Source organism: Saccostrea echinata, unplaced genomic scaffold (genome assembly GCF_033153115.1).
Source record: "Saccostrea echinata isolate AGI-Se365-2 ecotype Australia unplaced genomic scaffold, CSIRO_AGI_Sech_v1 ptg000061l, whole genome shotgun sequence".
NCBI lineage: Eukaryota > Metazoa > Mollusca > Bivalvia > Ostreida > Ostreidae > Saccostrea > Saccostrea echinata.
Window position 1 is genome coordinate 1,578,536 of NW_026889810.1, and position 27,962 is coordinate 1,606,497.

The 27,962-nt window shown below is 34.0% G+C and overlaps 1 protein-coding gene and 1 long non-coding RNA gene across 2 annotated transcripts in view; one reads left to right on the plus strand and one right to left on the minus strand.

Annotated features, from left to right (window-relative positions):
• The window catches only part of LOC133175167 (receptor-type tyrosine-protein phosphatase epsilon-like), a 66,661-nt gene that overhangs the window by 31,951 nt on the left and 6,748 nt on the right, over positions 1-27,962 (minus strand). The gene's annotated exons all lie outside the window — the stretch shown is intronic.
• Positions 14,345-16,131, plus strand: LOC133175201 (uncharacterized). Its single transcript, XR_009719245.1, has 3 exons — positions 14,345-14,582; positions 15,364-15,431; positions 16,075-16,131. It is a non-coding gene; the product is annotated as an uncharacterized LOC133175201 (long non-coding RNA).

Here is a 27,962-nt window from a genome sequence, read left to right on the forward strand (position 1 = left end):
ACGTCATCAACGAAAAAAATTTCCAATAAGGTTCAGATCAATACCTATTAGATCTGAAAGTTTCATGAAAATCGGCCGAGACGTTACCGAGAACTTGCGTGCACAAAATCGGTAAGAATAATAATAATAATAGGGAAAAAGAAACCGAACGAAAACAATAAGGTCTTCCGTTGGAGACGGAAGACCTTAACTAGAGCAAAGCTCGTTGCAAAGCAACGAGTGGGTCTTCCTTCTTAGCTTGTAAGTTGACGTCGTAATAAAAGGATAAACATTTAATTTCCACCTAAAGGTTACATGTTTCTGTTTAGATTGTCAACTTTGCTAACATTCTCTTTCTTCTTTGACCCATATATCAAGAGACCTCATCTCCTAAACTCTGAATCTGGAGTGAGCATGAGGATATATAATTCAACTGTACTCTCTCCAACAGTACTCCTGAAATTGTATCCAAAACACTAATACTCCCAGACCCTCATTTCTTGAACTTTGACTTTTGATTTTTAATTTCTAGACTTTTCTATTCATCTAACATCTTTGATGCAATCATGTTAGTAACACGTGTCATACTACAGAATCATCAGTGTTTTGCTACATCACTGTCATAATAATTGCTTGACAAAACATTTACACAGCATAACTACATAGTAGGTAATCCAAATGTGTTGCTGATTGAGGATATCCATTCTTTGACAATCAGTAAGTAGAAAAATACTCTTACAAGAAATGCACAGGGATGATTTCAGTAAGACACGGTGTCACTTGTGGAAAATTTTAACATAACATCTTTTTTAGCCTTTAACTTAAAAGTTAAACTTCATTATCTCAAAAACCGATATCTAAATACATGTACCATTTATATGGTGAAGTGAGTTGGTACTCCCAACCCCTTATTCTTTAAGTTTTTTACCCTGCATGGTTATCTGGAGTCATTGGATATCTTGATGTTTAATCTTGGTCCAGTTGAAATTGAGAAAAAATGGTTTTACTGTACTTCTTGGGTTCATTTATTCAAATGTTTTACAAGGGGGGAAAAAGACACATATATTTAAATTTTTGTAACATGTTAAAATAATCTTTTACATGTACACTAGACAAAATTGCTAACGCTCCACTTATTATTCTTATTTGTGAATTGATCATTTTCCTAATTGGTACTAGTATATAAAATATGCCATCTTTTCCAAAACAGTTGAATTGACAATTGTCTTGGTGTCACGTAAAGACCCTTAAAGGACCTTCTTGTCCGAAAACTGATTTCCCGACATGCACTGTGCACCGTTTTTGCCAAGATATGAAGTTGGTGATTACCGATGGTGGTCCGTGACGTTGCGACGGGAGCAGCCTCCCACTTAAAAATCAAATGATATACTCTTATTGACTACCATGACTACCATACCTTAGTAGTCATTCAGTGCCTTGGTGTCCTTACCAAATCCACCCAACTTCCGGTTGCCCCAATTCTGAGGAACAATCTTGAAGTTACATGTATTGTGTGGTGCTTACTTAATGCCGTTGATATCTGTTGTAAACATTTTTATGATCATTAATTCATCTTCAACAATTTTTCACCAGAGAAATGCATAATCTTTTAATTGTTTTAATTTTTCACAAAGGACAAGGTATGGTAAGGGCCGAATCTGTTATGTTAATTTATTTAATTTATTTAGGTGGTGCGTTAGCAATTTTGTCTAGTGTACATGTTTATTACACATATATTCAAGTAAATATTTTAATAAGAATTCATTAAAAATATTTGAATCCATTGAAGTTGATTGCAGTAGATATAATGTGAATTATGAGCCTAAGACACAACAAGCAAATTTAAAGAATAGTGGTCTCATTCTGTCATTTGTCAACTGAAAAAGTTTGATGATAATAGGCCTGAAACTGTTCAAAATATGCCTCTAAATCATTTTGAAAAAGAATGGCTGCAAAATTTAAAAAGTAGGTTACCATGAACTACTTTTGAGTCAACATGATATGAGGTCCTTAGATGCATCAACTGACAAGATTTGATGATCCTAGTCCTTATAGTAAGCAAAATATCAACATTTTAATAAATGTAATTTTTGGTCAACTTTGAAGTGACCTTGAGACCAAGCCCTTTGTCCCAGAGCAATTCCCTGTGCAAATTTTAATCTACAATATATCCTCATCCTTTTGTGAAAGTTTGGTGATAATCTGCCCAGTGGTTCTTGAGAAGACGATTTTTTAGCAACCAGTACTTTTGGTTTTATTTACCTAATTATCTCCCCTTGTTAAAGGGTCACAACCCTAAGTTTACTATAAACGGGAGCCCTTGGGCCATGGATACACTGTGACAAATTTGACAATAATTGGCCAAGGGGTTCTTGAGTTATGGCCCAAATTCTAACAAGAGGTCCATGGGCAACAATGCTCACCTGAGTTACTTTGGCCCTGCTGTTCTTCACTAGACCCTCCCTCCCTTATTATACTTATTGTGGCCCCACCCTACCCCCGGGGGCCATGATTTGAAAAATTAGAATCTACACTATACCAGGATGATTCCACATATGTTTCAGTTTTTCTGGCCCAGTGGTTCTTGAGAAGATTTTTGAAGATTTTGCCTATATATTTTAAACTTTGATTCCCTATTGTGGCCCCGCCCTACCCCCGGGGGCCATGATTTGAAGAATTTAGAATCTACACTATGCCAGGATGCTTCCAGATAAGTTTCAGCTTTTCTTGCCCAGTGGTTCTTGAGAAGAAGATTTTTAAAGATTTTGCCAAAATATTTCAATGTAAAACTTTGATTCCCTATTGTGGCCCCGCCCTACCCCTGGGGGCCATGATTTGAAGAATTTAGAATCTACACTACCCCAGGATGCTTCCACATAACTTTCAGCTTTTCTGGCCCTGTGGTTCTTGAGAAGATTTTTTAATGACCCCACCCTATTTTTGTCTTCTCTTGATTATCTCCCCTTGTAAAGGGGGTTGGTCCTTCATTTTAACAAACTCCCCTTCACCCAAGGATGCTGTGTACCAACTTTGCTTAAATTTGGCTCAGTGGTTCTTGAGAAGAAGATGAAAATATGATAAAATTACAGACGGACGGACAGACGACGGACAACTGGTGAAAAGCTCACTTAAGCTTTCAGCTCAGGTGAGCTAAAAAGTTTACGTACACCGCACAAATGCCATAGCATTAGCTCTTTGAGCCTTTGGCTCACAAGAGCTAAAAAGATAAAAAGAATTATGTATCTAAGAGTTGTCTATTTGTAATCAAAGCTATATTAAAATCAGACCAATTTCTTGAAATAACAAATTGCACTGTTGTAGTGCAAAAAAATTAATGATATTTTACATGTTGCTACAATATTCAAAGAGGGCATGTTGCAAAATTTTGAATTAAATTAGAGGGGTTATGACTGTTTCATCGCTAAGGCCAGGTAAAATTAATCTTTAGATTCTCATCCCCGCCCGCCCCTCTCAAAGTGCCCCGCCCCGTTGTTTTTTATTTTGCTTTTTGGATTCCAAACATATTATTTTCATGTATTTTTATTCAACAAGAATCTGGGTCAAAATTTAAGAGTTATCTCCCGCCTGTATTAAAAGTCACGTGGCGCTATTTATAGCAAAAAACCTGTGTGAAGCATGGAGAAAAATCGGCAATAAAAGCAGTTTAAATATGTAAGGAAAAGATAATTTGTCAGTATAGAGAAGGCAGAAAAGCAAAAATAACATATAAATACATCTAGATACCATCACTGGCATGTGCAAGTTTAAAGAGATTTTAACCAAGTAAAAACAGAGAAAGAAAATACACATGGTCAAGTTTTAAATAACGATCTCCAGTTGTATGTGATTTTGCATTAAAAAAAATAAAACATCGTCCAAAGACTTCAGAGAATAATAGTGCTAAGGAAATGTTAAATCTTAAAACTGTTCAGGCCTAAGCTTTTCAGTAGAATATTTTACAGATTTACACAATCCTCAATCCTCATTCCTGTTTTGCAAATATATTTTAATGTCTAACATGTCAAGTATCAAGAACGATTGAATGTATGAGGACAGTGGAAATCTGTGATAAATCACACAGAACAGGAGGAGTTGGTAAAACTATAAGGTAGGAAAGGGGAAAGGCCGATGAGAAAACATGCATATGCAATTTATTAGGATCAGTACCTCATTTTGTTTGGCGTGTGTCGTATCTGTGTACTTGATAATTTGTTAATAAAACTATAAATATTTTAATTTTCTATAACAAGAATCTTCTGAAGATATTTAAAAGAATATGAAAACAAAAAAATCTATTCATATTGGCATTAATATAAAAATTACGTGTACGAATGGTTTGTTGATGCTTTCAATTATAAAAAATAAAAAATAAAATCCGCCCACCCGCCCCAAATTTTTAGCAAATTAGGATGAGAATCTAAATTTTTAATTTATGTGGCCTAATTATAGATGATCAATGGGAAAACACAAAGTTGAGAATTGCAATGTCATTGAAAGTCTTGGAGAGCACCGAGCTTTTAAAAAATTATTTCTATTACAAGTTCTTAATGTATTAAGGCATGATGTGTCCATAATCCTAGATGGAAGGACTTTTATCCTTGTGAGACTGTTTAAATTTCACTATGCTGCTTATTCTTCGTCATCTCCAAACAGATGCTCTTCTGGCAAATATGGTCATGCTTGGTATCAAATTTCAGTTATCAGATGGCAGTCACACCTATCCAAAAGAAATTGAAATTCCTCATTTAAAATTTAAAAAAAACTTTACAACTTATAAATGATAAATAGCGATGTTAATTTTACTTGGACAGCTAAGTCGCACAGTCAGAGGCTTTAGTCAAATGAAAGTCGAGTACTCGTTGAAATTTAAATTAATTTTTCATGTCATTTTCCTTTTTGTCTTTAAGAGACTGCTAGCCTGTACAATATTTAAGCTACGTTATAACCATTATACAACAAATTATTGAATCATTAACATTTTCGTAGTAATAAATATATGTATCAAATGTATTTGATTTCAAATATAATATTTACTGCCAGTGTTTTTTTTCAGTACTTTGGGACTGGGGGCTGGGGCCCTCAGAATTGGGAATTTCAGCATCAATTAGGCTAAATGGGGAATCTCCCAGAAAGCCCAATCACTTAAAAAGCATTGTCAAAAAGCTTTGTTTTTGTCTTTGTATTACTTTAACAAACAATTGTTATAACTAATCAAGACTATTCTTGGTATGGATTATCTAATTACTTGCATCAAGAACAATAGTGGTATGAATTATCTAATTATGAAGAAATCCAACTTGGCTGAGGTGGCAGAGGATAGTTTTTTTTAATGCCAAACATGTGCCGAGGGGGTACACATAAACATGCGATCCATAAAAACATGTACATGGGGACAGTTTTCCAGGGCTAATTAATTACACTTCATATGCCCATGGCTCACAAATTATGTCAACAAATTACATGTAATCTGCCTAGTAGAGTGCACATGTACCAAAAATGCACCTGGGGTCTCCCCAAATTTTGGCTTGTTTTTCCAAGATTTGGGCCTCAGTCGCACCCTTACAACCAATCCCCAGGCCCGAGCGAGCAGGATAAAACACCCAGTAGTCTGTAAATCAATGCATGCCCTAATGAAAATTCACCAATTGATATGGGGCCATTCATCTTCCCTCTGAGATACACACCTTCTTCTAAGGCCTACTGCTTTTCAGCTGAATTTCCTCTGCAACTGACCACGTGTCTTAGGTTCGCATTTACAACTCTGTATATGGTAAGCGTCATAGTGACACCTACAAGTTGCACATCATTTTTTTCAGCAAGCACTTTGCGACACTGCAAATGTGTCCCATAATTATTCTAATCATTTTTCTACATAAAATATCACATCAAACAGGGGATATCTCAATTTTTTTAAGAAATTTGACCGGGTCTTTAGTACGAAACTATCCCCTGCCACCTTTAACTTTCAAAGTTTGCTTTTTAATTAAAATAACTTTCCATAATTAGAAAGTGCAATCAATTCTGAGTAAAAATATACTAAATATGTCTTATTTCAATGAAAAATAAAAAAGTTAGAGGCAAATAAGTGACCCCACCAATTGTCGGTCAACCACCTTAACCCCATATTCTTTGTGTTACTTCAAAAATGACCAACTCCTACAATCCAAAAGAATCTATTTCTTATCAAAACAGTGTTTAATGGTAACTTTGATCAATTTCAAATGCAGCTACATATAAAAAATTCAATAAGAATTGCATGCCTTCATGAAATGTACTCACATGAAACACATACTCTCCTATTTTTGATGTTTTGAGAAATCCCATTTTACCTCTTAACTGCTTGAATTTATACATCTATAGCTTGTTTGCAAAAAGAAAACCTAATCTATTTTTCAGGATATTTATTGTAATATACAAAAACCCCTCTTGCATCAAAGGTTCAAGAAGAAGTGTCCTGAAAATTGCAGTTATCTACCCTACCCCTCCAACCATTACCTGATTCTATAGAAAATATACTGTGGAAATCTGATTTTACTGACTGTCCTTTTTCTGAGTATATTTCCATTCAATTTCCATGTATCTGAGTGATCAAATACATGCATTTGATTCCCCTGAATAATTAAAGTGATCATCCTGTCCTTACTTGGCATTTGTGAGTAAATTTCAGGTGTTTAGTAGAATCCAATAATTACATGAAAATGTACATATTTCTCATATTTTGTTCATTAAATATGCAAAAAGACCATCTGTTTAAAGAAAAATATATAATCTATATGAAAATAATGAAAAGTTTAAGTTCTATCACATTATAGAAGACAAATGAGGGGGAAAATGATGGGGAGGGGGGTATTTTTTTTTTATGTAATTATCAATAGTAAGATGGGTCTAATTTGAAAAAAAAATAAAGCACAGCAATTCTTTGAATAAATGTGGTTCTGTGAACTGATATTTTTGCATACTGACTCATTCTTTTCTCAAAATAATGATATTCAGTGAAAATACATGTAAAAAAGAGTAAGTTTATAATTTGTAATTTCAGCGATATCGCAATAACTGAGCCCCTTTAATTTTAATTAATACTAAGTGATTGCATCAAAATTTGATAAAATATATGTGACAGTGCCCAAACTATTATTTTCAAACAAATAATTTTTTCTCAGACAAAAATTGCCTTACTCTGTTAAGGTTTGTTATGCTGATGCTTCAAACTCTTTGAAAATGTGTACTGGGAAAGGTTTACCCCCCCTCCCCCTTGTGTTTAGGTCTCTCTACCTAAATGAATAAGAGTCAAATAAAAGAAATATGGTGAGTTTTGAAAATGGCATACATCAATAAATTTATTTAGAGAAGAATTAGACTAAATTACATATTTCTGAAAATTGGTGTTTTCTTGAAGGTGGCAGAGGATAGTTTTTTTAAATGCCAAACATGTGCTGAGGGGGTACACATATACATGCGATCCTTAAAACATGTACATGGGGACAGTTTTCCAGGGGCTAATTAATTACACTTCATATGCCCATGGCTCACAAATTATGTCAACAAATTACATGTAATTTGCCTAGTAGGGTGCACATGTACCAAAAATACACCTGGGGTCTCCCCAAATTTTGGCTTGTTTTTCCAAGATTTGGGCCTCAGTCGTACCCATACAACCCACCCCCAGGCCCGAGCGAGCAGGATAAAACACCCAGTAGTCTGTAAATTAATGCATGCCCTAATGAAAATTCACCAATTGATAGGGGGCCATTCACCTTCCCTCTGAGATACACACCTTCTTCTAAGGCCTACTGCTTTTCAGTGAATTTCCTCTGCAACTGACCATGTGTCTTAGGTTCGCATTTACAACTCTGTATATAAGCGTCATAGTGACACCTATATGTTGCACATCATTTATTTCAACAAGCACTCTGCTACACTGCAAATGTGTCCCATAATTATTCTAATCATTTTTCTACATAAAATATCACATCAAACGGGATATCTCAATTCTTTAAGAAATTTGACCGGGTCTTTAGTACGAAACTATCCCCTGCCACCTGAACAACAAAACCTGCTTGAAAAACATGCAATAAACAAGCTAAATTTGATCACATATTTTGTAGGTTTTTCTTTGGGAAAACTTCCATTACATTTTGGGAAAATACAGGCATATTTTCAATTGGGACTGGGGCCGAAATTCGGCCCCAAGTCAGCTCTAAAAAAATCACTGACTGCACATTTTATCTATATACAGAACATCAAATGCTCGTATTTATCCTTTCTTTTCCTGCTGCTGTACATGTACCCGTTATAGATTTCTTACCTGAAGCCATTTGAATGTGTCTTGTCAGTGACCCGTGATTGTTAAACAATTAAAGTGTAACTCTTATAAAAACAAAATTTTAATTATGAGATTTTTTGCATTCAATCAATACAATTTAAAAATGATTGATATTAATATCAGAGAGAAACACCTTTGAATTATGCTCATAACCATTCCCCAATTTACATGTATTTATAAAGTTTTATTAATTCTTCATTAATTGGTAGTTGCATTATATGAGATCTGAGATCTTACGAAATTGCAGGTTGAAACGTTACAATTTGGATCCGACATCTTTTAAAGTATGCCAATGCATGTTTGTCGAACAACAAAATTCCTTTGAACAATTAACAAAGACTGGTTAAGCCTTTCCCTGAGTTTGAACACTGATACTTTAATAAATGAACTGAGCAGATCCAATTTTTTTTTACATTGAATTTAAGAGTAGCAAATTTTAAACGAACAACCGACTTAACAAATTTTAGTCGATAGTCAATATGATTGAATGATAGTCGAGTACTCGAATATTCATTGACACCCCTAATGAAACCATCAAACAGAGTTCAAAGATACTGTCACATTTTCCGTGTATTATTTGTAAAAAGTATTCTATTAAATAGATGTTTACATGCAGTCAATTTTGAGGATGTAATTACAAAATATAATATAAATAGGGATTAATTAGGAGGTTTTTTTTCATGATTTCACAAAGGAAATGCACATTAACTTATACATGTAAAAAATTTATTAGGGATGGCAATGGTCAACTGGGTAACCATCTAATCAGTCAGAAATATAGTAACCGGTTTAGTATGGGATGACGAGTTATGATTTTCATAACCGGTTAGTCGGTATTTTTGGTATAATTTGTACTTTTTAAATAATATACCAGTATACATATTTTTTTTAAAAAAATTACCACTTAGATCATGTAGATAGCATGTGTAAAACTAGTCTCATTCAAGCAGATGCTCGACTGTCTCCATAAACTCCTGCTCATTGGAGTTTATGGAGACAGACAAGCATCTGCTTGAACGAGATTAGTTTAAAACTGAAAAGTTGCTATCGACTTATTAAATTATTCACAATATACAGCCACTGTGAAAACAAATCCCCATTATTTTGTCATTACAGTAAAACATGCTTATAAGTGCCAGGGACAAATAATTTTGATTCATTATAAATGTATTCATTTTTCAGTTTAGTTTTCAGTATGTTTTAAAACCACAGGGAATGAAAATCACTTCACTATACGCTTCAATTCCTTATTTAAGTCTGTTCGCAGTAAGCGTGTTTTACTGTATAACCCAAATACCACTCTAAGTTTACATACCCCAATCATAAAAAAATCTATTTTCTAATTTCAAGAACTAATTTTTTACTAAGGCCAAACAAAAAAATATGTGTGGTTCCGGTTACACTTCCAAAAAAATTAGGATAGGTAGGTAGGGAATTTTTTTTTTTTTTTTTTTTTTTTTTTTTAACAAAATGATTTTCTTAATTTTTTCTAAATAATACCTATCACTGCTTTGCAAATTGCATTTAGATGTGGTGTGATAATATACTAGTCAATATTGGTAGGGGACACCTACATGCCAGCTTGCTTTGGATTTAACACTATTAAACACTTGCACTACGTTTTGCAAGGAGGCCATCATTGCTGAAGCTAAAACTTAAACTGGAGCCATTGATAGAAATCGGGGAAAATTGCAGAAAAAATATGAAAATTGCCAAAAAAAGTTTAGGGTCGGGGGTATAAAATAGGGAAGGTCGGGTAACCGGAACCACACATATTTTTTTATTTGGCCTAAGCAATGTTTTACATGGTAATTAATCTAGTTCATTATCTGTAATGGTAGCCTAGTTGTAGGGCATTCATTTTGTAATCAGGAGGCCTGGGCTTGATTCTCATTTGCTGTGTCAAACCTAAGACATAAACATACAGGTAATGAAGGTTCCTTCACCAAGCGCCAAGCATTAGAATGAAAGTCAAAGGTTTTTCAGATGAGACCTTAAAAACCTCTCAGTAGATGTTGGGACAATAAAGAACCCTCACTGCTCAATGGGCCTTAGTGCCAAGTATTAAGGTCTATGTTTGAAGCCCTTCACCAGTATGTGGTAATGTCTCTATACAAGAGAAAAATTCTCAAGTAAGATGTAAAACAACATACAATCAATCAAAGTGTCAGTAAGAAGCTGATCCTTACGTCGCAGGTTCGAATCCCACAGCTGGATGTGGAGATAGGTTCCTCGGATGAAACCTATGAACCGAGGTTCTGTGTCACAGAAGGTGCTGGCACGAAAAAGATCCCTCACTTCCCAAAGGCCATAAGTGTCAAGTACAGGTCTATATTTGCAGGCCTCCACCAGCAAGTGGTGGCATAATAATATGACTAAAAAAAATTTGAAGGGGCAATAAACAAAACACAAATCAATCCTGCCGTCTTATCACAGAAATAATTCAAACTTTTATGTATAAATATATTTCCAAATTTCTTTTGCAATTTAACTGAGTGACATTTTTGAGATTTTCCAATAATAATACACATTTACTAACTGGGTTTGAGGGCAACATGTGTTTTGTCGGACTCGAGAACCAAACTGTTTGCCTGAGGCCATTAGGCCGAAGGGAAACAGTTTGGTTCAAGGGGTCAGCAAATTGCATTTTATCCCGAGAACACGGTCAATGAATGTTTTGATATATCTTTTACTTTCTTTTTTTGTTTGACATACATGTATTTTGTAGTGGCTTCCGTGATGTAAATTTCCTTTACCAGCACTGAGGTAAAACTCTGTCAATTCCGTAACTTTCGAACACCAACGAATGCAAATGGGATTTAACTAATCCTGCGCATACTGTAATATGTAAGCAGTCCAATGATCTCATCGACAGGTTCAATATCTCACTTTGCGGTTCAACATAGATTTTTTTATGATTGCTCATAAAACCTTGGAAATGTTAGACATTTTGAGTGTACACTGGTATAGATTTATATAAGAACAAATTTTTAAAGGTATAACAAATTATAATATTAATTAAGGCCCTAGTTATAACAGCTATTCATACTTGTTGAAGAATATATAACAATAATTATCATTTTTATACATGTAGTATGTCAGATAGTGTATTGTTGAATTTTTGCTTTTTTTTGTTTCAATAAAAAAAATAAGTCTTGGTGAAATTACATGCTCTCATGCATTTAAATATAAGGTAAAGCAATGGGGATTTGACAATGTCATGTCAGGGCTCACAGACAGAGACTGAACCATAAAATAGATAACATACATCAGTGTTTGTGCGTTCATTTCTACATTTGCTGGCATATACATGTAAACATCAGTGCTGTAAGCAGCTGTTAAATTTTAGATAAGGAAAATTCTAACCTTCACTTCTATGGTCCACACCAATCATATATTACAATGTCACCGTGAACTCTTTCATCACTCGCTACATTTATCACAGAAAACTCCGACACAAGACTGTTCATCGCTGTTAATGTGATCGTCAGAATTTCCTCGTAAACAATTTGCGCAAGAATATATATATCCCTTTAAAACTAATGCTCCCTGTACGCAACCAAGGATTTTATGTGCTTCGTAGATGTGGATTAAACGTGCATGTCTACATACGGCCCGTACGTTAAGAAAATGTACAACTGTCAACTTCACATATTTTCTTCTCATTTTCTGTCTGTAATTCCGACTTGCATGGCTACTTCCGAGGACGTACTAAAGACTTGATATACTAAAGAACCTGATATTCGACCTGATGATTTTTCAAAAAATAAAATAATCAGATTGAGTGTTATACATGATTTATTTTTAAAAATTATTGATTATGAAGCATTATGCTATACTAAACTACACTTTTTTTTTAAAATATTTGCCAACAAAGCATCAGATCAAATCACGTTTTTCGTATATCGGGTCTTTAGTGTCTTCTTCCCACAATGCCGCTCGTGATTGTTTACATCCAGGCTAGGAGGTTACAAGCTTATCTTTTAAAAAGATTGGTGAGCTAGCGCTGTAGCATAATAAAATACAGTAGAAGATATCTGAACCATTTGTTAAATTTGATGAATCGATTAATTATTAATAGGAAGGCAGATTGGTGCACTGGGGGTTGAGTTTGGGGGGGGGGGGGGTTGTCACAATTCAGAATGGTGAATCTAAGAGTGTGCTTAACTCATAACTGTGCTTTAAGAATTCTGTTTTTTACTGTAATTTCAATTTCAAGGTGAACAATAAAAGGTCAGTAGAACCAATGAGCACCTTTGGGCCTTTCCGGCAAGCTCGGAAAACATATCCGAGGTTGCCGCGGTTTTCCGAGCTTGCCGGAAAGACCCATAAAGGTAGATTAGCAAAGCTTTGTATTCATTACAACTTTTAAAATAATCTTGGTTTTATAAGGCCGAGTTACTGTACCTTTTTGTTCATTTACGTGCAGATTAGACAACAAAACACGAAACTTCAGATCATATGTATTTTCAGATGATAAACACTAAATTGACATGTCTTTCCGACATACTCTGAAAAAGATTTTTGATTTTTGTTGTTGTTGTTGGGTTTTTTTTCCGAGCTTGCCAAAATTATCCACTAAGGTGGTAAAACTGTAAGGAAAGCTAGATGTCTAGAATCTTGGCATTATATGGCCAAATTTTTTCTTGTACTTTTATGTGTAGGTTAGACAATAAATTTAAAAAAAAATTCAGAATCCGGATCTAGACTGGTATTGACTGTCTTTAACCTACGAAATGTATATCGCGCATATCAGACAGGAAAGGCCAGTATAAATTCGGATCATTTCTATTTTTGTATGACAAAACGAAATTGTTATCGTACAGTCTATCTAGCACAGTCTATCTACAGTAGTTTTCCCAGAATCCCCGACCGTGAAGTCGAGCATGCGTATTTCAGAAGATTTACAGTCACTTCGTACACAAACCGAGTCGTACACAAACCAACTCGTATACAAAAAGTCAACTCGTACACAAAAAAAAGTCAACTCGTATACAAACCAGAAGTCAACATTGGTCAACTCGTACACAACTCATACATACGTTTTCCTATGTGATTTAAGGTAATATTTGCCATAGTTTCCCAAAAAATTGAGAAGTCAACTGGTACACAAATGTGTTTTCTGTACATTTTTAACTAGTTTATGCCTCTGAATTTCCATATACCATATGCGCGATGCGATGCGATGCGCAGATTGATTTGTTGACAAGATTTTCCGGAATGTATGTCGTACATAATTTTGTTATATGAATATTGACACATGATGTCATTATATATACTCTCTATCTCTCTATAGTACTACTTATTTATTATACTTTTTTATTCAATATTATGGTCATTTTGGTTCCTTCATATAACATAATTTTCCCATTGTTATTCTCTTGTGCCGTCTTGAGGCCGTTTCTCATCTTTCATTCTTTGTTGTGGTTTATTAATGAAAACAGACAAAGACATATAATTTCTTATTTATTTTTTATTTGAATAATATTTACATACCAAAACAAAAGTAAGATAAAACAAGCACAAGTAACAAGCACTATTAGACTAGTCCACTCAAGTCAATTATTGTAACTCTCTCGAACCATGGTGAAGTATAAGGAATGAAGAAACTTGGAGACGTTTTCGATACATATAGTATCTCATAATTAAAGGATACCGAATTATGAGCATCTCGTAATTAGCGTTTGTCGCAGATCCAAGAAACCACCGCGCGGGTGTTGGTTTAACAATACTTCTTTGATGTCTTTGATGTTCCTATACTATCAGGGAAGTTGAATTATTTAAATATTTAGGGAAAAAAACTTAAAGAAAAGTAACACTTCGTGTTATCAAACATTATTTGTATAAAATTAAATCATAACGATTGTATATAAATGTTGTGTACAAGTTGACTTCTGGTTTTTGTGTACGAGTTGACTTTTTGTATACGAGTTGGTTTGTGTACGACTCGGTTTGTGTACGAAGTGACTGGACACCTTTCAGAAATATAGACTAACGTAGTTGCTAGCGCTCGAGAGCGCTAGCAATAAAAATTGACTCGGGCTCCAGCTCCAACTCTGGCTCTAACTCAAAATTGTACTCCTAGGAGTAGGTGATCAAAATCTTAGGTTATAAAAATATTCGAGTAAGTACTCCTAAGAGTACGTACTCGAAATTTTTGAGTACGAACTCGGACTTTTTTTCAATTACACAAGCGGTCTATTTGGAACTCTTTCGTAATGGCGGCGCCCATGTAATATTTACGTTGGTGATTTGTAGCAGTATTCCAATGGGTATAGTGGTGAGTTTATTTGTTTATTTTCCATTAAAATGTTCAAAGTTATATTTTTCTCAGAAATGCTTATGAGATTACATATGATTTCTGCAAAACGTAACGGGTTGTATTGGTTACTTTGTATCCGACGATAAAGTGCAATATCGTCTGCATATACACAGCAGACTATAACTTGCTACAAAAAACTGAAATGGCAGAAAAGGATATAGAAAAACTTCTTTCCTCAAAAGAGGTTTTTGAGAAGAAAGTAAGAACAAAATGGTCTCCAGATGAGGAGACACGACTGATTTCTGCCGTGTTAGATAGGGAAGACGCGTTGTTCGGGGATTTTAAGGGTACGGGGGCGAAATCGGGACAAGCTAAGCGGAGGCAGGGCTGGGAGGAAGTGGCAGATATTTTAAATGCGTGAGGAATTGAACAACTATTATTTAATATGATATCATATTCAAGAAAGTGGAAATGTTTTGGTTTCTAAATAAATACCTTGTTATAGCATGTATATGGTTTGGACAAATTAAGATGGATTGTGTATCATTATATCAGAAAATAACTTGCCAAAAAATTCAAATCACTGTGTATTTGAAATGCACTTTTCATGTGTTTTATTCAATTTATATGTTTATCTTTGTGCACAAAATAATGTAATACAATATTCTGATTTGATGCTTTTTTTTAAAACCATAGCTTATGATTAAGGCTAATAGAAAATAATTTTATAAACAATAAAGAAACAGAAAAGAGGAAAAACAAAACCATAATATTTATGTTTAAGTCTTTGTTTTTGTAGACAATTCACTAACAGCAAGCGAACACCAGAAGAATGCAGGAAAAAATACAACAATGCTAAACAAAGGAGTAAGTATATTTGATTCCTGCATACATGTGTTTTAAACACAAGAATGTCGGCTAGATTTATGCTAAATGAGTTTGTCAAAGTCCATTCTTAGTATTAAGAATTTCAGTGAAAAGAGAATGTTGTACTAGTTAATTAACTGTTAATTTTAAGGCGCAGTGATAACTATCACTGGCTTAAGTTTAAGTCTTCACAAGCAACTTTTCTTAAATCAGGAGTTTGTCAACAATTCAATCCAACAGTATAATCATGTTAATAGAATTAGTATGTTTTTGAATCAAGTACACATTCCACAGTACACATTTAATACTATGTAAAATGTTGTCAAGTAGTAAATACCTAATAAGTTTATAGTTAAAGTCATATATGGCATATTTTTGATAAGTTTTGACTACCTAAAATTGAAAAGATCTTTCTATTTGTTTTATAACTAATAATTAATTATCCGCATTTCACTATCAGACACAGTTTTAAGTCAATTTAACTATTGAAACATGGGGTTATTCAAGTTCAAAATTGGAAAACTTTTATTTGAACGTAAATAACAAATACATGTATCATGTTCATCTACACTCAATCTCGTATTTTTATTTTCAAAGCTCAGATACGCCATATGTAGCTTTAACATGTTTTTCCTTTCAACAGCCAAAGAGAAAATAGATTTTTTAAAGAAAGAATGCAGAAAGACAGGTGGCGGACAAGCTGAAGTGGAACTGTCAGAGGCAGAGGAGGTGCTTCTTCAGAGACAAGATGGAAGGCCAAGCATTTTTGGCCTAGAAGCAGGCTTTGACAGTGACGGTAAGGAAGACAAGAACAGTGTACTATGTAACTATCTTAATAAACAATATAGTATATTAATTTGATCACTACTAGACAAGGATACTCTTGTTTTCATTTCAGTCGTAGTTTTAACTACCGGTACCAAAGACTGTGAGAAAAGTCAGGATGTCGGATGTGAGTAATTTTGAAAATATTAAACACATACGTATACCCTCTTTCTTCTTAAAATAAAATGGCAATATAATCAATAATTAAATTTCTCTTACAAACAATGAGCTTTGCAAACTGTATATCAGTTTGAGTCGGAAATAGATGCATGAATGGTGACTGGAAATGGAATGATACTCAAATGCTTCATTTTTGAATCTTTGTTTGCAAGCATTAAATTTTTCCTTTATATTTCAGCAGCACCACAGACATCTTCAAGGGCTGACACTTCAAAAGATAAAGAAAGCAGAGGTAAGATAACTGACCATGGTTATATATAGGATCTCCCATGATTTGTAGTTGGATATGACTTTTATCCAATGAGTTGTGTGTTTTTTATCCCCGAGCCTTGGCGAGGGGATAAAAACACACAACGAGTTGGATAAAAGTCATATCCAACTACAAATCATGGGAGATTCTTTTTATCCCATGTTTAATACTTCACAACCAATGTTTTACACTGTTTTATATAGGACTCCACTTCATTTTACTTCATCACGCTAACACAAAAACCATTGTGACGTCACAACTGCACTTAACTGTGGGTTATGAAAAAAAATATCCAATGAGTCATATCCACAGGATAAAGGGGTAAACATGGGATAAACCTTTTTAGCACACCTTAGCAGTAAGTTCTGGCTCCGGGGGCATAAAACTTAGACAAGCTCACTTTTGATCTCAGTCTCACTTTTACCAAACAAAGGAATTAATAGTAGAAAAGTGAGACTTAGATGAAAAGTGAGTTCATCTAACTTTTATGGCCCCTGGGCCTGGAGCTTTTCTGATCACCTTTTAACCTGTGTCTATTGGTCTGTCTATCCGTCTGTCTGTAAAATTCTCATGTCTACTGTTGTAAAGCCTCTAGGCCAATTTTTCTAGCAACCTTGTCACTAACTTTTGTTAAAATTGATTCAGACATCATTATTTTTCGGTTTGTGACATCTAACTAAAATGCATACTTTAACCTTTTGACCCTCTATCCTTGTTATGGTGCTTTGAATGCCTTAACTTACCACATTCTTTATAAGCAAAATACTTGTGAAATGTAAATATATGCAGATGATGGGTCCCATGTCTAAAAAGAGAAATAATAGAGGAATAAATTTAATACCTGCACTAGGTAAGCTATATAACCTGGAATGGGGCTGCTTACTCACTGTAAATTTTGAAGCAGTTTATAAGCAAGTGCAAAAGTGGCATGAGTTTTTCACAAACACAACTTGTTCTTGAATTAGTTGTTCACTTAGGAGCCACAAGCACTTAGCCAGAAAATAAAATGTGCAGAAAACATGGGGATATGTGTATTGGGAAAAAGCCTCAAAATCTTCTTTCCAAGTACAGAAGGACCACAATAGGTTCTTTAAGAAGTAAGGTATTTTTAAACTTTTATCTGGATGTAAATAAGGGTTGTTCATGTGACCAAATCCCATAAAGCCCGAAGGTTTAAAAATGATACCTTATTACTTCCATTTACATTTGAGACTGATTTACAATGTATATTATGTACTCAAGTTTTAAACCCATGAAATGATATATTTTCAAACCTCAAAGTATAAATTGAATATATTGAACTTGTGAGATTGTCTACCACTTGAAGTATGTGTTCTATTTTTAAGGTAAAGTAAGTGAGAAGAGGAAGATTGATGAGAGGAAAGAGAACATCTTGGAAGACACCTGCTGTACAACATTCTGCTGGGCTTCAAGCACTTCACCCCTCTCTATCCCATAGTTGTGCAGAGTAACTGCTGCTTTTATGTACATCACTGCCACATGTGGTTTCGTACGGAGGAGATATAAGCATTGAAACCTTTTTTTCAGGAATCCGAATGTCTGCTCTATGAGCACTCTGGTCCTACACAAGGCATTATTGTAGCGCTTTTCGCTGTCATTTGCAGGGCTTACAAAAGGTGTCATGAGAAAAGGACGGCACTGATAACCTGAATCACCAAGTAAAAGGCCATCATGGTCACCTAAAAAACAAATCATTTGCGAATGCATCTGTTATGCACCACTGCAAACAATTAACTTTGATGAATGTAGGCATTGTAAATCATAAATGCCCCAAGTTTCCTTTACCTTGTTCAAATTGGTGACATAATGCAGACATTTTGAATATCCTGTTGTCATGTGTAGCCCCTTGCCAATTACAGCTGATGCTAGTGATTTTAAAAGAGGGATCACAAACCATCTATAAAAGAAAGTGAGGGGGTGGGGGCTATAAAAATGATACTCCTTAAAATTTTTCTTGTTTTTGATACAAGTTCATGTTGATATCAGTGACCAGAAGAAATATTTAGTGGGTTATTGGTGATTTCAAAGGAATATATGAATTCTCTAAACTGATGCTAAGGTACCTGGACATTTAGAGAATGGTACTGCTTTCTGTTCACGAAATCTGCCTCTTGAGGCCCAGATGGTTTGGTAATTCTTATATGTGTTCCATCTATGCAGCCCAAAACTCTAGGAAATCCTGTTAATTGCGAAATTAAGAAAATTTGGCCCTTAACATTACAATATAGTAGAGTAAGAAATGGTCTTCTTTGGAATATTAATTTACTTTATATAGTTAATAACAATGGCAATTTTGTTAGAAGCTGATCTTGAATGTAGACCCAATGAATCCCCCCCCCCCAACACACACACCCTCACACACAAACACACTCCTGTAATTCGCTATACTTTTATCAGAGTTAAAGTAGCATTAGAACAAGAGTTGTTTCCCTTTAGATCTGCCAACCTCTAGCACATACACGTAAAGACAATGAATGTTAACTTAAATCAAGATTCTCTAACTGCATTTGGCTAAGTCTTCAAAAAATGTAAACAATGATTAAGAAGGATTGCAAGTTTTTCCTAATTATTCTTTATCATTTAATAATAGAATCATTTAATAAAACAATTATTGTTTTGTTATAAGAATATGATGATGTTGCCATGTAAGGAATATTATATTCACATAGCACTAATTGAATGAGAAAGCAGCAATAACATAAATTTTTTTTCAGAAGGGGCAGACCTAGTCCCTCCTATACCCTCTTTCACACTCGCATACATGGGTAAAGGCTTTGATTTTATGACAGAGTTAAAGTAGTATATGATCAAGCATTGTCTTCCTTTAGATGCGCCATAAATTATTAGTTCTACCATATAGTCAATGTATATTAATCTTTAAAAACCTGCAATTTGTGAAAACTCCACCATGACTTGATGCGCGCGGTCTCCTCTTGGAAATGAGATGTACTGTGGTGCCAGTTCAGCAATGAGTGCTGACACACGCCTTATGCATCGCCCGGCTGTCGATCTTGAGATTTTGATGTCATCACCAACGAGGATGTGAGTAGCACCAGTGGCTATAAATCTTAGTGTCACTAGTAATTGAAGGAGGGGTGGGACTGGAATGTTCCTCTGAGTTGGATGTGACAAGTCTGGCAGCTGACGCAGGAGATCCATAATGGTATCTGGGTGGAACCTGTACCTTGCAAAGACATCATCTGCCGACAATTCCTCCAGTGGGTTCGACCTGTCTCTGAAATTGCGCGGAACGCGTTCCCTATGAGCCATTTGCCTGTGTGCAGCCATTCTTACATGAGCAGACGGCACTTGGAGTACACAACTGAAATCTCGAGTAAGCTCTTAAGCTTACTCGAGATTTAAGCAACAATTACTCCATTTGGAGTACGTGTTCTGTACTCAAAAGTTTTATAACCTATATTTCGAGTACGTGCTCCAGCTCAAAATTTCGAGACAGCTTTCGAGCTAGATTTGGAGCCGGAGCTCGAGCCAAGTTTTATAACCATGAATTATTTCGAGCCATACTCCAAATCTATTTATTCGAGCCAGAGTTGGAGCTGGAGCCCGAGTCAATGTTTATAACCTCCTAGCCAGGTTACAAACAAGAGGCCCCGATTAAGACTCTTTCTATACGGATGCATTTGTAAATGTTGATTTACTTTTACTTGTGTAAATAACTTGCATTTATAAACGATTTAAATAACAGAAAACAGAGAAATCGAATCAAAACAATTTATTTAAAACACAACAACTATCTAAAACCGTACAAGCATGTGTTACGATGCCCTAAAAGGCGTGGATGGTTTGTAGACAACTGTACGATTCTCGAATAATTATTATATAAAATAGAATAAAATATAGCACGGAGCTTGTTTCTCTTTATACCACATGGCAAGATTTAATATGTTAGAAATTATGTCATTCAAACTTTTTCATAATATTTTAATATTTTTAGCTATCCAAAAAATACTTTTATGACCTGCTGTCCCCTGAATATAGGGGTCAGCCCCTTTTTCTTGATGTTATCTGAAAGCTCTCGTAATTACACACAACTTTTATTTTATATGTCTTACCAAATTTTTATCAGTTTAAAAGTTATTAAACAAAAAGCAGCAAAATTTCATGGAAAAATAATTCTTAAAACTTGCCGTCACATAGCTTCCGAACTTAAAAAAATTAGCCTACAATTTTAATGTTCTGCGCATCTGCAATGTATTAGTTACAAGCTCTCCAGTTTTCATGCAAATATCTTGTGTCGTTATTGAGAATTCTACTGGACAAGAGACCCTCCAAATATCGATTAAAGGGCAATAACTCATGAACGGGGGTTTATATCAAAAAAATGAAAAACCGTTTTTAGGCAATAATACATTGTATCTACCCTGAAAGTTTCATAGCAATCGGACAAAAGGTCTCCGAGAAATCGCCTGCTGAAAATCGGCGGGAAAAAAAAATAAAATAATAATAAGAAACAGTAGAATAACAGTAGGGTCTTCCGAAGGAAGCTCGGAAGACCCTAAAAATAATAATAATAGGGAAAAAGAAACAGAACGAAAACAATAAGGTCTTCCGTTGGAAACGGAAGACCTTAACTAGACTCTTGTTGCCATGGCAACAAAAAAGTCTTCCGTTCTTCTAAATCTGTAAGAATTTGCTTTTTTTCTGTGTAAAAACATACATATCATATTTACTGTGAAAGAAAAAAATAACTGGAAAAAGTCCTTTCAGTACTTAAGGTACTTTGATTTGAATAATGCATTTATAAGAGATATACGTATATCATAGAGCAAGGATAATTAGCAATTAAAAATGTTTGCAATCATTTCTAAGACAAACAAACACCGTACTATCATAAACTTCACTGTGTATATGTTCTGGCATAATTGTGATGGTGTTATAAAAAAATATAATGAATTAAGTTAGTATCACATTAAACGTAAAGTCACTGAGTTTTCTAAAGTTATAATATCAAGGTCTCACATGGAGATGCCACCACTCGCCGGTGGAGACTGCAAATTTTTGTCCTATACTTTGGCACTTATCGCAATTGAGCAGTGAGGAATCTTTTTTATGCCAGCACCTTCTGCGACAAGGGACCTCGATTTATACGATCTCATCCAAAGGACCGGTCTCCATGTCCCACAGTCGAAGTTCAAAATACCGAGATATTTTATTTTTTATTTTATTCTATTCTTTCACAAGTTTATTGCATCAAATTTACTTAAAGATCATACTTCAAGATCATTTCGAACTCAGGCTACTTAATTGCAGTGCATACAGCGTCAAGTGATTTTGATTGACAGGTCAACACACGTGCACTTCCTGTGATACTTTTTAAGCTGAAAAATATACAGGATGTGACCATGACTGACTATGAAATCAGAAAACATATAATAAAGAATGGGTGTGACCGATATAGAACTAATTTTTGGTCTGGATCGGGATTAAGAGGGAATCTCTCCTCTTTCTTTCTCTCTCTCTCAGACATGTAAATTGAACATTTCATAATTATAGAATATGAAATTCTGTATACATGTAAATGTTAATGTTATTCACATGTACCAGATTTAAATCTAAAACGAATATATAATTCAAATGCCTAGCTGCACGAACGTCTCCAAATATTAATCAAGACAGGGGGGGGGGGGGCTTCAAAGGAATTAGATAATTTTATGTTTTATGAATTATAAGGAAAAGTACGGACGTCAGTTGCATGTACATGATTATATATCATTGCATAAAATTGTGTTCATTCAGATATACTTATCCCACATATCAACAGACCTGTACAATTTTTTTATCATGTTTTTTTTTTCAAAAGAAACATATAGCGTACCATTATTTCACACACTCTTTAACTCTTTGAGTATTTCACAAGAATCCAAGAATCGCATTTTCACATCTTTTATAATTCCTTGGGTATATAGAGTATAGATCATGTGTCATAAATAATTTAACCTTTTATCAAATATACATGTAATAACCAAATCTAATCTATAGATTGATTTTCTTTCTTTTCAGTGGCAGATATCAATTTATTTCAATCTGATTAAAATCAGATCCTCGATGCTCCTTTTTTAACGATATGTCGCTTAAGCGACATATCGTTAAAAAAGGAGCATCGACAGGCGCGTAGCCAGCATTGAAATAAAGTGTACGCAGAGACCGGGGGGAGGGGGGGTTCCAACTTTCACAAATCAAAATTTTATTAATACATTACCAAATTACCATCATTTAACTATACTACAACAAAAAAGGGGGCACCCTTTCAATAAACATTTTCAATAGTAAAATGTTGGGTATGGAAATAAGTGGGGGCAAGCCACCCCCCTGAACACCCCCCCCCCCCCCGATACTACGTGTCTGCTGGTGAGGGCCCAGAAGCTCCGAGTATTACCGAATATTTCATTCATTTTCTTGCAAAATATAAATATTGTCATTTAGCTTTTGTTTAGAAAATAAAAGAAATTATATTAATATTTATTGTTTTAACGCAAAGTTAATACTTCCATGGAATCTTATTGTACGTGTAGTTTAGGCTAAATATTTAACCGATATATTCAGGCCCGTAGGAAGCAAATTCAGTTTGGGGAGGGGGGGGACCGACCATACATTTTCAGTTGACAGTTCAGAGGGCGCTACCAAAAATTTCCTGACAAGCAAAAAAAATGTATATATATATATATATATATATATATATATATATATATATATATATATATATATATATATATATATATATATATATATATAAAATAAATAAAAGGTCATCAACTACCAAAAATTCCTTGACAAGCAAAAAAAAAGGGGGGGATCAGACGTTTTTATTGAGGGGGCAAAAGCATAAAGTATCTATGTTTACTATAGAAATCTATATATCGGACTTTCCTACGGCCATGATATTGGTATCATATACTCTTTATTTATTAAAAAGTCAGGTCGTTTTTGGTTGATGCAATAATTACTTCTTGCAAATTCTATACAGCTTGTGTATTTCTCTGATTATTAGGCTTTTCTGTGTTTTATTCATTTTAAGCTGAAACCCATATGTGTAAATATGTTTGGTATAATTCATATGTAGGGAAAGGGCGTATTAAGTTTTAAGAACTTTTGCACAATCCTAGTTGTAATGTTTATGGACAATAAAATATGTTCAAATCAAATCATATACTCTTTTTTAACGTTCAAAAACACGTATACTAAATGTTAATTATTAACAACAAATATCGTAATATAAATCATATACTAGTAGATCAAAGCATTCAACGATGTGTTTGAAATTTAATTTCTAAAAGATCTTTAAAAAAAATATCAGTGTATTAAAGAACAATTAAAAATTAATGAATGATTTATTTGGATTTGGCAAATGATTTAATGAAGGATTTCAAATTTTATTATATAATTGTGATAAAATTCAAATCGAAACAGTATGACACAAACACGGATTTTTTCTTCGAATACCCCTCTCTCTTTCTCCCCCCCCCCTTTTTGAAAATGATGTGTACGCACTTGCGTATTTGCGTATAGGCAGCTACGCCCCTGATCGAGGATTTGATTTTAATCAGATTGCAATTTATTTATAAAGGCTTTAAAACAGTACTGTATTACAATTTTCTATCGCTTAATTCCTTTTTTGAGTGTAATATTTTTTAATATCGAAAGTAAAACTCGGAAATCAGGATAATTTCGCATTCAAATCAAAGGGAATAATAAATCGTCTGCATTATAGAAGGCTTATAACTATCGTATTCTGAACTTAATATACGAAATAGATAAAACTGCATGCCTGTCCATCACTATAAATGTATATTCAGTGCTTATATAATATATTTACTTGAATTAGCTACCTAGCATATATATTAATTTTTTTTTAGATATATTCATGTGTAAATCAATTAACTGTCAATACAGACTTACACTACACTGGCAACTTCAAACTTTACATGCACTGGAAGCGGTAACCAACGTACTCTTAAATTTTGAAGAGTGAATATAGAACGTCTAAATATTTTGATATGGAGAGTGTATATGTCTCTGACGTCATCGATACTATTTCCGCCTTTATCTCGAAAGTTCTATTCTCACTTACAAGTCAGAGTTATCTTTCTTTGCCCATTGTCTACACACTAGGTAAATAGGGAAAATGAGGGTACCGAAAATCTGCAAAATGTGGAATCTGATTTCAATACAAATTATATATTCAGTATTTGTAGAATAACTTCTGTTATACATAATAATATCTTGAAAAAATATTAAAAAACAAAAAAGTTGAAAATTGACCAAACACAAGTTCACTTCCGGTTCGGACAGGAAGTACCAGAAACACACGAAAACAACTTCGAAACAAAGACAATGTCATGATCTAATACCCCTGTAAATTTCACATCTTTACCTCAAACCGTTTCCGAGAAAAATTCCGGACAAAAGTCCATTTAAAAATTGGAAATTCGGCCGTAACTTCGGACCGGAAGTGGATTTTTCAAAAAACGGAATTTTATATAAACTTCATATATCAAGCTACTATCATGTGAAAAATTGTGAAAATCTATCGAACCATCTCTGAGTAATCGCGCTCACAAAATTTGGGAGGAATAATAATAATAATAACTAGACTCTTGTTGCCATGGCAACAAAAAGGTCTTCCGTTTTTCTATATAATCTGTAAGAATTCGCTTTTTTCTATGTAGAAAAGAAAACAACACATACAATATTTAACTGGAAAAATACCCTTTCAGTACTTAAGGTACTTTGATTTTGATGACCAATTAGCACCTATGGATAGAATTGGAGGGCTCGGTTGTAACACGTGGCAACATTTCGTATGTATCGAAAGTTGGTCACATTAAGCTGCCGAAGATCTTTTCCAGATAGTAAATGAACAGAATTACTTCCAAGAAGAAAAAGAAATATCTCGTCATCTGTCCTTGCACAAATTTCTGCAGAGAGGTGGACATCAAAATTATTGGAAATATCATCCCACCAGCCATTACGTAAATCCGATGTCAGCGAGCAAGAACAGGTGATGTGCATAAATATATCTAGAAAGATTTTGCCACAGAATCTGCAGATGTCTGGAATCTGTTCAGGAGGACTTGCTATGAGTTTCAAATAAATTTACGTAACAGGATTTCATACGAGTTCGAAGGAACTGACCATACGAAACAGGGGTTCTGATTTAGACAGGAAACGGTGAAAATCACTGTCGTTTAACATTCTATTGTTTATCATTTATATATCAGATACTCAAAACTTCGTATAAATTAGCAAACATTGAATGATTACATCCTCTTTTGTTAAAAATACATAAGAACACAAAATAAATAAATAAAACTTTTCGGAGTAAATAATTATAAATTATTACTATTAGACTTTATGTTAACTGTTATTAAAATAACCCTTATTTAATATAGGTCTATATCGGCAAATTAATTAAAACCATGTAAATTATGATAGTCTTAATCCTGTATGAGGCATATTCGCCGGGGGGTGTGGTGGAGGTTCATAGCCGATTAAAAGTGAGAAAAACAAGATCCGACTAAAAAAGCAACAAATAACAGTGACTTCTTAAAAATATAGTCATGTATTGAATGAAATACTATATACTACACATGTAAATACTATAAATTAAATTTGTTTTTACTCGTCTTGCGTAATCACGGCGGAACCAGACAATCTGTTTTGCTTTCTTTAATACATGATTTTAATAGCGAGAAAAAATAACGCCAGGTGAATTTTGTTTTTTAGAATGTTAGAATTATTTCACCCTATTCGTTGTTCAATAAAATTTATCCGAGAATTATTTTTTGTTTTACACAGAAAAACCGATGATCCGAAAGTTCATGTACCATAAACGCAGTATTTTTAAAAAGTTTTTTAAAGACTAAATTATACAAACAAAATATAAACATTATACAAATGATATAAATCAACGGGTGTAGTTTATGGACATCATTTCATTAAATTCGTTTATATAAATTTTGATTTATAATTTAAGCCTAGAATTTTAAAAAAAATCCATAAATTGTACAATTATCTCATTTTCTTAGGATAACATCTTTATTTTCTATTAAGTGTTGTTCATTCAAGTTATGAACAGAATCCCGAAAATAAGTACATGGTAGATGCATTTCATTGGAACCAGATGGTATTCAAGGTAAATACTTCACACCAGGTGCAAGAGCAGTGCAGGTATGTTGACGATATCTCGTATACAGTTTGAAAGTATTTCTCTTGAATTTATAGCCCGAATCAGAGCATAGGTTTACCCAGAAATATTTTCTATAATTTACATGTAGAAGCAGTTCCGTATTCTGTACATGTACATGTATTTCACAAAGTCAGTTTCCAAAATTCAATACAGCATAATTATGCATCAAGTAAGTCTATTTATAGTAAAAGGTACTTTCCATTTAAATGGTAGTAGGCGAAATACTTTTATATAGAATACTGCAGTTCATACAGCGTCAAGTGATTTTGATTGACAGGCCAAACACTTCGTGTGATACTTTAAGCAGAAAAAACAGGTTGTGATCATGTCTGACTTTGAAATCAAAGAACATTTATTAAAGATATAGAACATTTCTTTGCTCTATGTATATATGGATAGGAGGAGTGATTAAGAGGGAATCTCTCTCTCTCTCTCTCTCGACATCTAAATTTAACATTTCAGTATCATAATTTCATATTATGAGAAAAAATCTACCATTATAGAATATGAAGAAACTATAACCACATGTATAACTTAAATACCGCCTATTTGCGCCACCTTCTCCAAATATAAATCAAGACAGGGGTGGGGCGCTTCAAAGGAAGTACAATGTAGATAGTTTAATACTTATCCGACCTATCAATTGACCTGTGCATTTTTTTATCACTGTAATAATTCTTTTTCAGAAGAAACATCTAGCAGAGCCATAATTCACACACAATCGCCTTTTCACATAATATTTTATTAACTCTGAGAGTATTTCACAAGAATCGCCTTTTCGCCTAATTTTAAGTGACGGGTTTCAGTTTATATCAAAAAGCTTTAAAGCTGTATTACGATTACATTCCATCACTATAAATGTATACTGTCTATAATATATTATTTACTTGAATGTGCTAGCTGCCATATATCAGTTTATTTTAGATATATATACATGTGTAAATACATATGCATTCTTCAATAACTGTCAATATGTACAGTCTTACACTGCAGTGGCAACTTTATACACTGAATGTGGAAAGCAAGGTACTCTTACATGTAGAAGAGA